The 12,000-nt window shown below is 42.8% G+C and overlaps 1 long non-coding RNA gene across 1 annotated transcript in view; it reads left to right on the top strand.

Annotated features, from left to right (window-relative positions):
- The window catches only part of LOC122685602, a 37,748-nt gene that overhangs the window by 19,849 nt on the left and 5,899 nt on the right, over positions 1 to 12,000 (top strand). The window contains exons 3-4 of the long non-coding RNA XR_006338460.1: positions 3,470 to 3,693; positions 5,068 to 5,157. This is a non-coding gene — a long non-coding RNA (uncharacterized LOC122685602). The remainder of the gene's footprint in view (positions 1 to 3,469; positions 3,694 to 5,067; positions 5,158 to 12,000) is intronic.

The raw sequence follows: 12,000 nt of genomic DNA on the forward strand, positions 1-12,000 counted from the left end.
GTTTTTTTAAAAATACACATCTTATTTGTTTGGAAGCAACAAACTATGTTAAAAAAATAAGGATTTCCTGTCGGGAGCCGTTAGGGGAGGTCCTGCCCGTGACGAGGTCATGAAGAAAATACCGGGCAGGCAAGGCCGTCCGAGACCCCATCCATGACGAGGTCACGAGGAAAATACCTGACAGGCAAGGCCGTCTAGGATAAGGGACCTTCCAGGTTGGCCTCGGCCTCTACCCTACCCTACATCCTCCCCCCTTTTCTGCTGTAGTTCTTGTTTGCCCTGCTGCGGATTCTTGTGTTGCCTGCCGAGAGCTCTCCTGCTCCTCTTTCACTGAATAAAGACCAACTTAAAACCCTAATTAATAAATCTCCTGGACGCTGGTACCCTATGAAGGGGCCAGGGATGAAGGAAATGCTTCAGTTCAAACCCTTTAGCTGGCATTCTGGCTTGTTTGATAAATGTGTGCTCTCATTGCACAAAATGCTCATGATTGTTCTAAACATCCTATACATAGTACGCTAACAAAAGAAACTATTAAGCATAGGCCCCTTCGCGGGGTGAAAAAAGCTCCACAAATATTATAGCCACAAATGTGCCTAATAGAAAATAGTTTAGATAGAGATTAGCTGGCGACTTCTTGCAGGTAATTAACTTTTGGACTAAGAGCCTATTTTGTGCCATATCTGCTGTTTTTGCAATCCTTTGCATTTCTGTTCTGTGAAAATGTAATCCTATCTAGTTCCCATAGAGATGACGCTTATTAGAAAGAAAATAGATTAATTATAAGAAAGACAGGGTCGGCTACTGAAGTTGCTTAAAGTTGCACCAGGTGCAAACCATAAATTGTCAACAGGCCTGAAAGCCAAAAGATATTATACATAGAGATTAACCATTAAAAAGGCCCTAATAGGCACAGAGCCCTTTGGGGGGTGAGGAAGCCCTATTAAAAAATATAAAAAATATTGTTTTAAAAGTGGTTATTAGATCAATGTTTGATTGATGTTAATGTGCTGAGGTTATGCAGTGGACACTATTGTTAATATAGTTAAAGATCTAGTAAAATAAGAGTTTAGCCCTAGTGTAAAAACAATAAGATAACTGTTAATTTTAACTAGGAGTGCTAAACAGGGGCTGCCTCACCAGAGCCACAGAGTCTTTGTGTGTTAAACTTTTTAGATAAATTTAGCTGAGAATTTCTGCAAAAAGACTGACTTTTATGTTAACAGGATTGTATGTCTATTATGTTACAACTTGCTGTACCATGAGACTGCCACTTTTCTGTTTTCTGCTAACCTCAAGGCCAGAAGATAATGTACAAAAAATCTATGGGAAAAGACGCTCATAAACAAAAATATACAGAGCACACCTGGTTTCGTAAAGGACAAGCTGATATAATGTTAAACTAAGTCTGTGTGCTTATCTGCCCCTTAGAAATGTACCAACTTAGGGTATAAAGGCTACGGTGAAAAATAAAGCAGCTGCCAGACTCTGCTGCATATTCCTGGTCTGGTCTTTCTTTCTCTCTCTCTCTCTCTCTCCCTAGCACACTTGGCCCTATCAAGGCCGGTCCTACGTGTCTCTCTCTCGCCGACGCCGTTCATCCTGAGGGTTCCCCTGGATCCTGCCGGGGCTGGACCCTGGCAATTTCCTTTAGTGAAGAAGACCTTAAAATATAACGTCTATTGTTATCACTAAAGTTCCCATGTCATATATATTTTTGGGGATTGATGAATTTTTATCGCGATGTCTAGTATTTGTATGGAAACTGTCCTTCAGTCTAGGCAAACCTGCTGGTGGTGCAGTTCAGACCCATTCCTACACGGAAGGGGTCTCTCATTTTTTCTGTATAATTTTATTTATTTGTTTTTGGCTGTGCTGGGTCTTTGTTGCTGAGTGGGCTCTTCTCTACTGCTGCTGCGGCTGCTGCTAGGTCGCTTCAGTTGTGTCTGACTCTGTGCGACCCCATAGACGGCAGCCCACCAGGGTCCCCCGTCCCTGGGATTCTCCAGGCAAGAACACTGGAGTGGGTTGCCATTTCCTTCTCCAATGCAGGAAACTGAAAAGTGAAAGTGAAGTTGCTCAGTCGTGTCCGACTCTTAGAGACCCCATGGACTGCAGTCTACCAGGCTCCTCCGTCCATGGGATTTTCCAGGCGAGAGTCCTGGAGTGGGTGCCATTGCCTTCTCCATTTCTCTAGTGAGCAGGGGCTAATCTCTAGTTGCAGTGCACGGACTGCTCATTGTGGTGGCTTCTCTCGTTGCAGAACACAGGCTCTAGAGTGCAGCCTCAGTAGTTGTGGTACCCGGGCCCAGTTTCCCCACGGCATGTGGAATCCTCCCAGACCAGGGATTGAACGCATGTCCCCTGTATTGGCAAGTGGATTCTTAACCCCTGGACCACCAGGGAAGTCCATGTCATGGAGTTTTGAGTTGATGATGCCCTTTGACTGCGTATACACTAGAGGTGAAGCTGTGAACTGGCCATGAAAGGTCCCTGTGATAGATGGCTTTGCTGAACAACAGCGGTCCCCCACCTTTTTGGCACTAGAAACCAGTTTCGTGAAAGATAGTTTCCCACAGACTGGGTTGGGAGGGTGGTTTTGGGATGATTTAAATGCACTACATTTATTGTGTACTTTTTTCATATTATTATTCCATCAGCTCCACCTCAGATCATCAGGTATTAGATCCCAGAGGTTGGGGATCCCTGATGTGTGGGACTTCAGATTTAGAGCCTGGGCCTGATATTGCTACTCAGCACTACTCCAGGGTCTGCCTGGTGGCTGGCTGCTTCTGGAGATACCCGACGTTGGGAGATCCCTCAAGCCTACTCCGAGAATTGTGGTGTGGACCCCTGGCAACTTCTTTTCACAGCAAAGTTCTCAGTACAATGGAAACTGCACAGAATAAGTAACGTAGTCCTACTTTTGGGTCTTGGTGAGTCTGTTCTCCCGGAGTACAAGCAGAAGGTATTTTTGGCACTGAGCTTAGGTCACCTCCAATTTTTAGTTAGGGAAATTGAAATTCTTTTGTCCATGGTGTTGTCTATAGTGATGAATACAAGGCTATCCACCACCTGGGTGGGAATCCTAAAATCCCTCTGGTCTCATCCTCTGTGCTTCCTCACATTTCCCGTGACTAATTGTGGTGTAAGCGGAGGCTGTTGATGATCCATTTCACTAAATGTTGAAGCAGGTGACATTAAAACACTTCTCTTAGGTAGACTCCTAATTACAGAACAAATGTAAGAGTTATAGTTCTTATCTTCTAAGAATTTTTTTTCTTGTCTTCTTAGAGTTTTCATCAGTAATTATTTTGTCATTGTCGTATTGTTACAGGGATGTCTACGTCTCTCTCCTCCTCAGTTTGACCCAGGAAGCATTTATTCCCAGGCACAGAAAAAGATGAGGTTGTACTGTTTGGATCGTGTGGAGACACCAGTAACATGTTGCATCTGTTGTTATGACCAGTAGGTGGCAGGCTGATGCAGAACGACAGTGCCCTGGGAAATGACAGCATTCAGCGTCTGGCTCATTCTCTGGTCTGAGGGGCACGCAGGCTTTTCCAAGATTCAGAACGCAAGCTGGAGAAATTCAACCATCTGTCACCTTATGGACCTGTCACCCAGTTACCTTTTCCTCCTTATTTCTTCTTTTAGACCTTCAAACACGAAAGACTAAGCATCCTATTCCAGGTAATAGAGTTATTTCCAAACCATTGTAATGTGACCCAAGGGCCCCCTTATATAGATGCCTAGAACTCAGAGGGGTTGCACTCTAAAAGTTTGAGTCCTGTAATGAAAATTAAAAAAACACCAAAGAACCCAGAAGTGGGTGATGGGAAATTATAAAAAGAAGGGTCTATTAACTACCGTCCTTAGACAATATACCTTCACAAAATTACCTCCTCTTTCAGTGTTTATGAGAAGTCCAAAAGTTCCCGTCTAAATTGGCTTCCAGGAGTCCACTGCGGGTGGGGAGCCAGGTCTTTTCTCTTTCACCGTATTTTGTTTTTTCCTGCACTGAAGTGGTATTGCCTACTGGCACTCAGCGTCTCCATCAAAACAGAGCCACTTTGTCCCCATGTGTCTTCAGATTGGACACAGTCTAGTTTTGGTTCACACCCATCTGCGGTAAATGACTTCCGTGGGAGTGGAGGTGCCTCTGACGCCCGAATTACTCCTGACCCTAGGCTGCCTTCCCCTCCTCCGCCCCAGCTCTGTTTCAGGCCCTGTCTGCGGGCCCAGTGCTAGCCTGTCGTCCCGGGGTGTTCCAGCTTGTGTCCTTGTTCAGAATTCTAGCTCTTCCCTGCTAGTTTTATCACCGTGTTACTGATTAGGCTCTACTGCTGGCACCCAGACTTCTTGCCTGTTCTTAATCTGTTTCAAGACTCTGACGCTGTCACCATCAAGTCAGTTAAACTCTTTTTCATGTCCCTAGGGTTGCTTAATGGAAACTAATTATAGTTGTTCCTCAGTGTCCACTGGGGATTGGTTCCAGGTGACCTCATATAAAAATCTAGGGATGTGCTTATATAAAATGGCATAATATTTGCATATAATCTATGTATATCCTTCCTTACATATATTAAAGTACCTTTAGACTACTTAAAATATCTAATACTATGTATATACTATGTACATAGTTATAGTGAAAGTTTTAGTCTTTTAGTCATGTCTGACTCTGCCACCCCATGGACTGGAGCCCACCAGGCTCCTCTGTTCATGGAATTCTCCAGGCAAGAATACTGGAGTGGGTAGCCATTCCCTTCTTCAGGGGATCTTCCTGACCCAGGGATTAAACCCAGGTCTCTGTATTGCAGGCAGATTCTTTACAGTCTGAACCACCAGGGAAGCCTAAATAGTTGTAAGTACAAATATAATTCCTATGTAAGTAGTTGTCAGTTCCTGGCAAACTCATGTTTTGCTCTTTGGAACTTTCTGGAAAATTCTTTTCAAGTATTTTCAATCTGTGGTTGGTTAAATATGTGGGTGCAGAACTTGTAGATATGGAGGGCCAACTTCAAAAAATTTTAATTGAAATGTAGTTGATTTACAATGTTGTGTTAGTTTCAGGTGTATGGAGGACCAACTTTTAATAGAAAATTCAAGAGGTTATACAGATAAACTCTTGGAACTAAAAAGAGTTCAGCAGGAATGGTGAGTACAAGATCAACATGCAAAAATTAACTGTATTTTTTATACCATCAATAATCCCTTAGGTGGGGCTTCTCTGGTGGCTCAGTGGTAAAGAATCCACTTACCAATGCAGGAAGCCCAGGTTCAATCCCTGAGTCAGGAAGATCCCCTGGAGAAAGAAATGGCAAACCGCTCTAGTATTCTTGCCTGGGAAATCCCATGGACAGAGGAGACTGGTGGGCTACAGTCCATGGGATCACAAAGAGTCTGACACGACTGAGCGACTCAACAACTATAATACAATCCCTTAGGTAATGCAATTTAAAAATATCATTTGCAAAAAAAAAAAAAATCATTTGCAATAATATCAAGGATTATAAATCTGACAAATGATATGCAGACCTTTATTGAGAAAAAGTATAAAATGTCATTGTAGCAAAATAATAACATAGATGCAGAGTTATATCATGCCCATGTGATCTCTGAGAGACAACAGTGAGCAGTCTTGAAGCAGAATCTTCTTTCCCTGCCTGGAAACGGCAACCCACTCCAGTATTCTTGCCTGGAAAATCTCATGGACGGAGGAGCCTGGTAGGCTATATTCTGTCCGTGGGGTCGCAAAGAGTCGGACATGACTGAGTGACTTCATTTTCACTTTCACTTTCACCCTGGATGAAAACCAGGAACCCTAACCACTAGTCTATCAGGGGTTAGAGGCTAGAAGCAAATTTACCCTTGCTTTTGCCCCTATTTGAAAGCATGGATGTTTCAAGGAGGCAAAAAGTATAAAAACAGGTCTAAAGTTTGTTATTAGAGATGGAGCACAATATGTGGAAGAGCACACAGAAAAACAGTTTATTTATTTAAGACAGGAGCAAGGTTTCCTAGGTGGCACAGTGGTAAAGAATCTGCCTGCCAATGCAGAAGATGCAAGAGATACAGGTTCCATCTTTGCAGAGGAAATGGCAACCCACCGAAGTATTCTTGCCTGAAAAATCCCATGGACAGAGAGCCTGGTGTGCTACAGTCAGTGGGGTCGCAAAGAGTTGGACGGGACTTAGTACACACACACACACACACACACAGAAGGCAGAAATACACACCCAAAGAGAAAGGGTATGGGCATCTTACCTAATAAGAAGTAGTGAAGTAAAGAGGCGGTTTAATCATTTATATAGGGCAGTTCCTCTACGTCTTCGTTCTTCTCTGGCCAACTGTCTCACTTCTTTTCCCTCATCTGACCTGTTTTAGGGTCCTCCACAATATGAGTTTTCATGTTTTTACCAAGATGGATTCCAGCACAAAGGCCTGTGGGAGGTTTGACCACATTTATTTTGGGGTGATGTCCCCCTTCCTTTTTGAAACCCCTAGTCTTTCTGAGTATGTACAGTCAGGGAGGTTTCCCTGACCTCAGGAGTGGTCATCTTGTCTCTTTATTGCAGCAGAACCCAGCTTCTGCCATTAACTTTATCCTTAGAATGTTTAGGGAAAACAAAGCTCCAGTTTACTTGACAAACTCAAACTGCTCAGCCCAGGGGCCCACATATTTCCTGTTGTTGTTGTTGTTTAGTTGCTCAGTCCTGTCCAACTTTTTGTGACCCCATGGACTGCAGCTTGCCAGGCTCCTCTCTGTCCATGGGATTCTCCAGGCAAGAACACTGGAGTGGATTGCCATTCCCTTCTCCAGGGGATCTTCCTGACCCCTGATTGAACCCAGATCTCCTGCACTGCAGGCATATTGGTTACCATTTGAGCCACTAAGGAAGCCCCCACATACCTCCTACCTCACAAGTATGGGAACCTTCAGTTTCATAAAGGTGTTCATTTTCCTAAGTTAATCTATTAGTTAAATACAAATTCAGATAATAATGCCATCACTCTTTTCCCCATGGAATAAGACTGATTCTAAAGTTCATATGGAGGAATAATAGTCAAAGTTCAGCCAAAAACAATTCTGAAAAGGTACTATAAGAGGTGATTTACCTATTAGATTCCAGAACTCAATGCAAAATTTTATTAAAGTATGTGGTATCTGGTCCAATGATAGGCAGATCAATAGAAGAGAAGTAATCGCTGAGAAAAATGACTGAAGCATTTATGGGACATTGATATAAATGTGATGTATTAGTTAGAATTTCTTTCTGTGAGGGGAAAAACTCAAAATAGCAATGGCTTAAACAAGATATTGTTTATTTCTCTCTTGCCTGTTAGTCCAGAGGAAGTCAGGGACCTAGGTTTTTATCTTAAAAAAAAAAAAATTTTATTTATTTATGTTTGACTGTGCTGGGTCTCCATCACTGTGTGGGCTTTTCTCTAGCTGTGAAGAGTTGGGGCTTCTCTCTAGTTGTGGTGTGAGGGCTTCTCATTGCAGAAGCTTCTCTCTGGAGCGCAGGCTCTCCGGTGCACAGGCTTCAGTAATTGAGGAAGTGGACTTGGCAATTGTGGCTCCTGGCCCTGGAGCACAGGCTCAGTAGTCGTGGCACACGGGCTTGGCTGCTCTGAGGCATGAGGGATCCTCCTGGGTCAAGGATCAAACCGTGTCTGCATTGGCAGGTGGACTCTTTACACTGAGCCACCACGGAAGCCCCTAGACTCATACCATTTTATACCACTGTGCATGGCCTACTTTTCCAAACTCAACTAATGGTTCAGGATGGCTTCTGCAGCTCCAACCAGCAAGTCTGCAAGCAGCATTCTGCAAGCAGGAAAGAGGTTAAGGAAGGGAAAAAGAATGCTTCCTCTGTTTGGGGACATTTCCAGAAGGTTGCACACATTACTTCCACTAACAGCTCATTGGCCAGAACATAGCCACACCAGCTGCAAGTAAGGCTGGGAAATGTCATTAATTCTGGTTGCCCATGTTTCCAGCTAAATCTGATACAGGTGGCAATACAAATCAATGGAAGAAAGATTCCTCATTTATTATATGTGTTGGGACAGTAGATTCATGAGAAAAATAGAATTTTTGATACTTTCTTCACACTGTACATAAAAAGTTTTGATGAATTAAAAACCTAAATGTGAAAAATAAAACTTTAAGAGTACTTGAAGAAAATATAGAAGATTATCTTTATGGTTGCAGTAGAAAGCTTATTTGTTTAACAGGAGATATGAAAAGCACAACCCACTAAGTATGTCTGATAGATTTGCACACATTGTAATGAGAAGCTTCTGTACCACAAGAGACAATAAACAAAAAGAGAGGCTAAGAAAGGTATTTGTAATTTATATACTAAGATAACATTTTAGCATCCAGATTATGTGAAAGAAGGTGAAAGTGAAGTCGCTCAGTCGTGTTTGACTCTTTGCGACCCCATGGACTGTAACCTATTAGGCTTCTCCGCCCATGGGATTTTCCAGGCAAGAGAACTGGAGTGGGTTGCCATTTCCTTCTCCAGAGGATCTTCCTTACCCAGGGATCGAACCCAGGTCTCCTGCATTGTAGGCAGATGCTTTACCGTCTGAGCCACCAGGAAGTTGTATGTAGTAACAGATTATATGTAGTACTCATAAATCTGTAAGAAAAAGGCAACCTAACACAAATTGAACAAAGGACTTCATGAGGCGGTTTCCAGAAGATGAAAACAGAATACCAAGATACACCTAATTGTACCAAATACCTTTCTACTGAGAAAAAGGTTAAAGAGAATTTCTTTAAAAACAATGATTTATTTCTTTATTTATGGTCGCGCTGGGCCTTGGTTGCTGCCCTCAGGCTTTCTCTAGCTGCAGCGAGCTGAGGTTGCTCTAATTGTGGTGCGTAGGCTTCTCATTGGAGCAGCTTCGCTTATCACAGAGCACAGGCCCTGGGTGTGCAGACTTCAGTAGTTGTGCACAGGCTTAGTTGCCCTGTGGCATGTGGAATCTTCCCTGACCAGAGATTGAACCCGTGGCCCCTGCATTGGCAGGCAGATTCTTAACCACTGGACCATCGGAGAAGTCCTAAAGAGAAATTTCTTACTCACCAAAAAGTAAAATAAAATAGAAAGGCAATTAATATGTGAAAATATATTCAACCTCACTAGTAAGAGTACTGAATGGAAGAATGCATTCTAAGTTACAGTGATGCTTGATTCTGGACAGATTAGATCCAATATCTGGTGAGGGAGAGGAATAGGACTGGAGAAGGGAACAACAGGGGAGTTTAACTTGTTATATAACTCCTAGCCTTTAAGTTAAAAAAAAAAAAGAAGAGTGAGAGTGACAGAAATAAGGAACAAAACCTTGCCACAGGGCCCTCTCAGTTAGACTTTTCTTGGCTTCATGGGCACACTCTTGGGTGGGGCCTGCTGAGGCCTGCAGGAGAGAGGGTGGAGGGGAGTGTTGGAGTTACCGCACTTTCACTCTGCGTTTGCGCTGGCCTTCCTGGGGCTATGGCTGAGGAGTGTGGGCCACCTTTTGTGCAGAGGCCCCATGGCCCTGGTTCTCTTTGCCACCATATCTCCACGGAGGGAAATGCAAGGGAGTCTATTTTGAATTCTGAAGGAAGACCCCGGCTCATTCTCTAATCTTGCAAATGAAGAGCATGCCCTTTTCTTTGACATCTTCAGTCAGTTTCTGCTGCTTTCTGACTCCTCGGGACATACAGGATACCAGAGTCAATTTGTTAATTCTGAAGGAAGACCCTGGCTCATTCTCTAATCTTGCAAATGATTAAAATCTCAAATCTTGCCCTTTTCTTTGACATCTTCAGTCAGTTTCTGCTGCTTTCTGACTCCTCGGGACACACAGGATACTGGAGTCAATTTGTTCTCTCTGAGTCAATTTGTTCTCTCTGTCCTTCAGGCTAATGCCCAGGAATTCTGACAAAGTACCTGATGGTCCCTGATCCATGGGTTGTGCCTAGATAATTATTTGGAAAAAAGGAAAAAAGATTAAAGGAGGGGGAAACAAAGGCAATATGCAAAAATACATTATTTCAATAATTGAAAGAAGCATCTGAAATTAAAGTATTAGTTGCTCGGTTGTGTCTGACTCTTTGGGACCCCATGGACTGTAGCCCATCAGGCTCCTCTGTCCATGGAATTCTCCAAGCAGGAATGCTGGAGTGGGTAGCCATTCCTTTCTCCAGGAGATCTTCCTGACCCAGGGACTGAACCCCAGTCTCCCTCACTGCAGGCAGATTCTTTACCGTCTGAGCCAAATTATTTCAGTATTTGAAAGAAGCATCTGAAATGAAAGCCTTATTAATATCTGATTTCTTTCCATATCTAAAATGAAAACATGGTCCTTCTGGGAGAGCCCACACACAAGACTAGTTTGGCAGTGGCGGTGGTGGGGTCACCTAGGAGTCAAAGTGTGTATCTGGTTCCTGAAAGAGTCAGGAGCTGAGCACAGCAACTGTGGGGCTTTTGGGCGTGAGCTGAGCCTAGGAGGGGAGCAGAGCCAAAATGATCAAGTGTGCGTGAATGAACACAGGCTCAAGGTGAGCCTCGAGGTGGGGGCTGCGTGGCGGAGCAACCGAAGCCAAGGTGGATGAAATATCAGAACTGAGTCAGATCGGGAGGCAGGTCACCACGGAGGAAAACTGAGAACCACAAACTCAGGGATACCGGCGGAGTCATGATTCTGCTTTGTCTGTTTCCATTTCAAGTCATTTTTATTTTTGAATGCTGATTAAGTGGTTTACATTCTCAATTTATTAGATACAGATTTATGTGTGGAATTCCTTGGTGGCTCAGCGGCAAAAGAATTCACTTGCAATGCAGGAGACATGGTTTGATCCCTGGGTTGGGAAGATCCCCTGGAGAAGGAAATGGCAACCCACTCCAGTATTCTTGCCTGGGAAATCCCATGGACAGAGGAGCCTGGTGGACTACAGTCCATGGGGCTGCAAGAGTCAGACACAACTGAACTAAACCACCACCACCACCACATAGATTTATGTAATTATATTTATATAATTTAAAATTTCTTTTTCCTTTATACATTTTCCTTTTGCAAAAATCGGTGATGTGACAGTTAACTTCTTGGTGTGTGTATAATGTTGACCAGGTTTAAAAATCCTGACACAGTATATTGGCTCTGACGCTTTAAAAAAATACAGACAATATAAAAGTTAAGTTCAGTGTTTAAAAAACCACATTTGCATGAAGTTTAAAGACAAAAAGAATTCTACAAGACTTAGTGGAAAAACAAAAGAAAAGCCAGCAGCCCCCTTTACCTATGTTGTCTGTTTCCAGAGGAAACCATTTTATTTTTATTATTTACATTATTGTTTATTTTTTATATTGTTTACTATTTACTACTATACTATTGAGTGGAGTTGATGTCCAATATTGCATAAGTTGTAGGTGTATGAAATAGCAATTCACAATTTTTAAAGGTTATACTCCATTCAGAAGAAGCTATTTTAGTTTTCTTGGCCACGCAGCACAGCTTACAGGATCTTACTTCCCCGACCAAGGATTGAACCGGCACCCTCAGCAGTGAAACTGTGGCACTCTGACCACTGACCCGCCAGGGAATTCCCCAGTGAAAGCCATTTTAAATGGGAAATTTTCCTTCATGGCATTTCTAGCTCAGTTTCCATCTTTTCTGCTGGCTTTCCATATCTTCATTGAGATCTTAACTAGATAGTTTTCTTAGGCTGTGGTAATTCTGGGGACAAAATTTTTGGTTATAATGTTCATGTCCTCTGTTATTACATTATTCTGGTGAGAATTATTAGCCATTTTCCTGTTTTTACTTTTTAGTTTAAACTGAATTCTCTTGTATCTTTGTATAAATCTTGTTTTGGTACAAAAATATTTTCATTATGGAAAATGTCAACATATGGAAGTAGAGAGAAGTGTGCATTGAATCCCACATATCCCTCACCTGCCTCAACAACCCTTGACTATAATTCCATATAATTCCACCTGG

The sequence above is a fragment of the Cervus elaphus genome, chromosome 28 (genome assembly GCF_910594005.1).
Source record: "Cervus elaphus chromosome 28, mCerEla1.1, whole genome shotgun sequence".
In the NCBI taxonomy this organism is placed as follows: domain Eukaryota; kingdom Metazoa; phylum Chordata; class Mammalia; order Artiodactyla; family Cervidae; genus Cervus; species Cervus elaphus.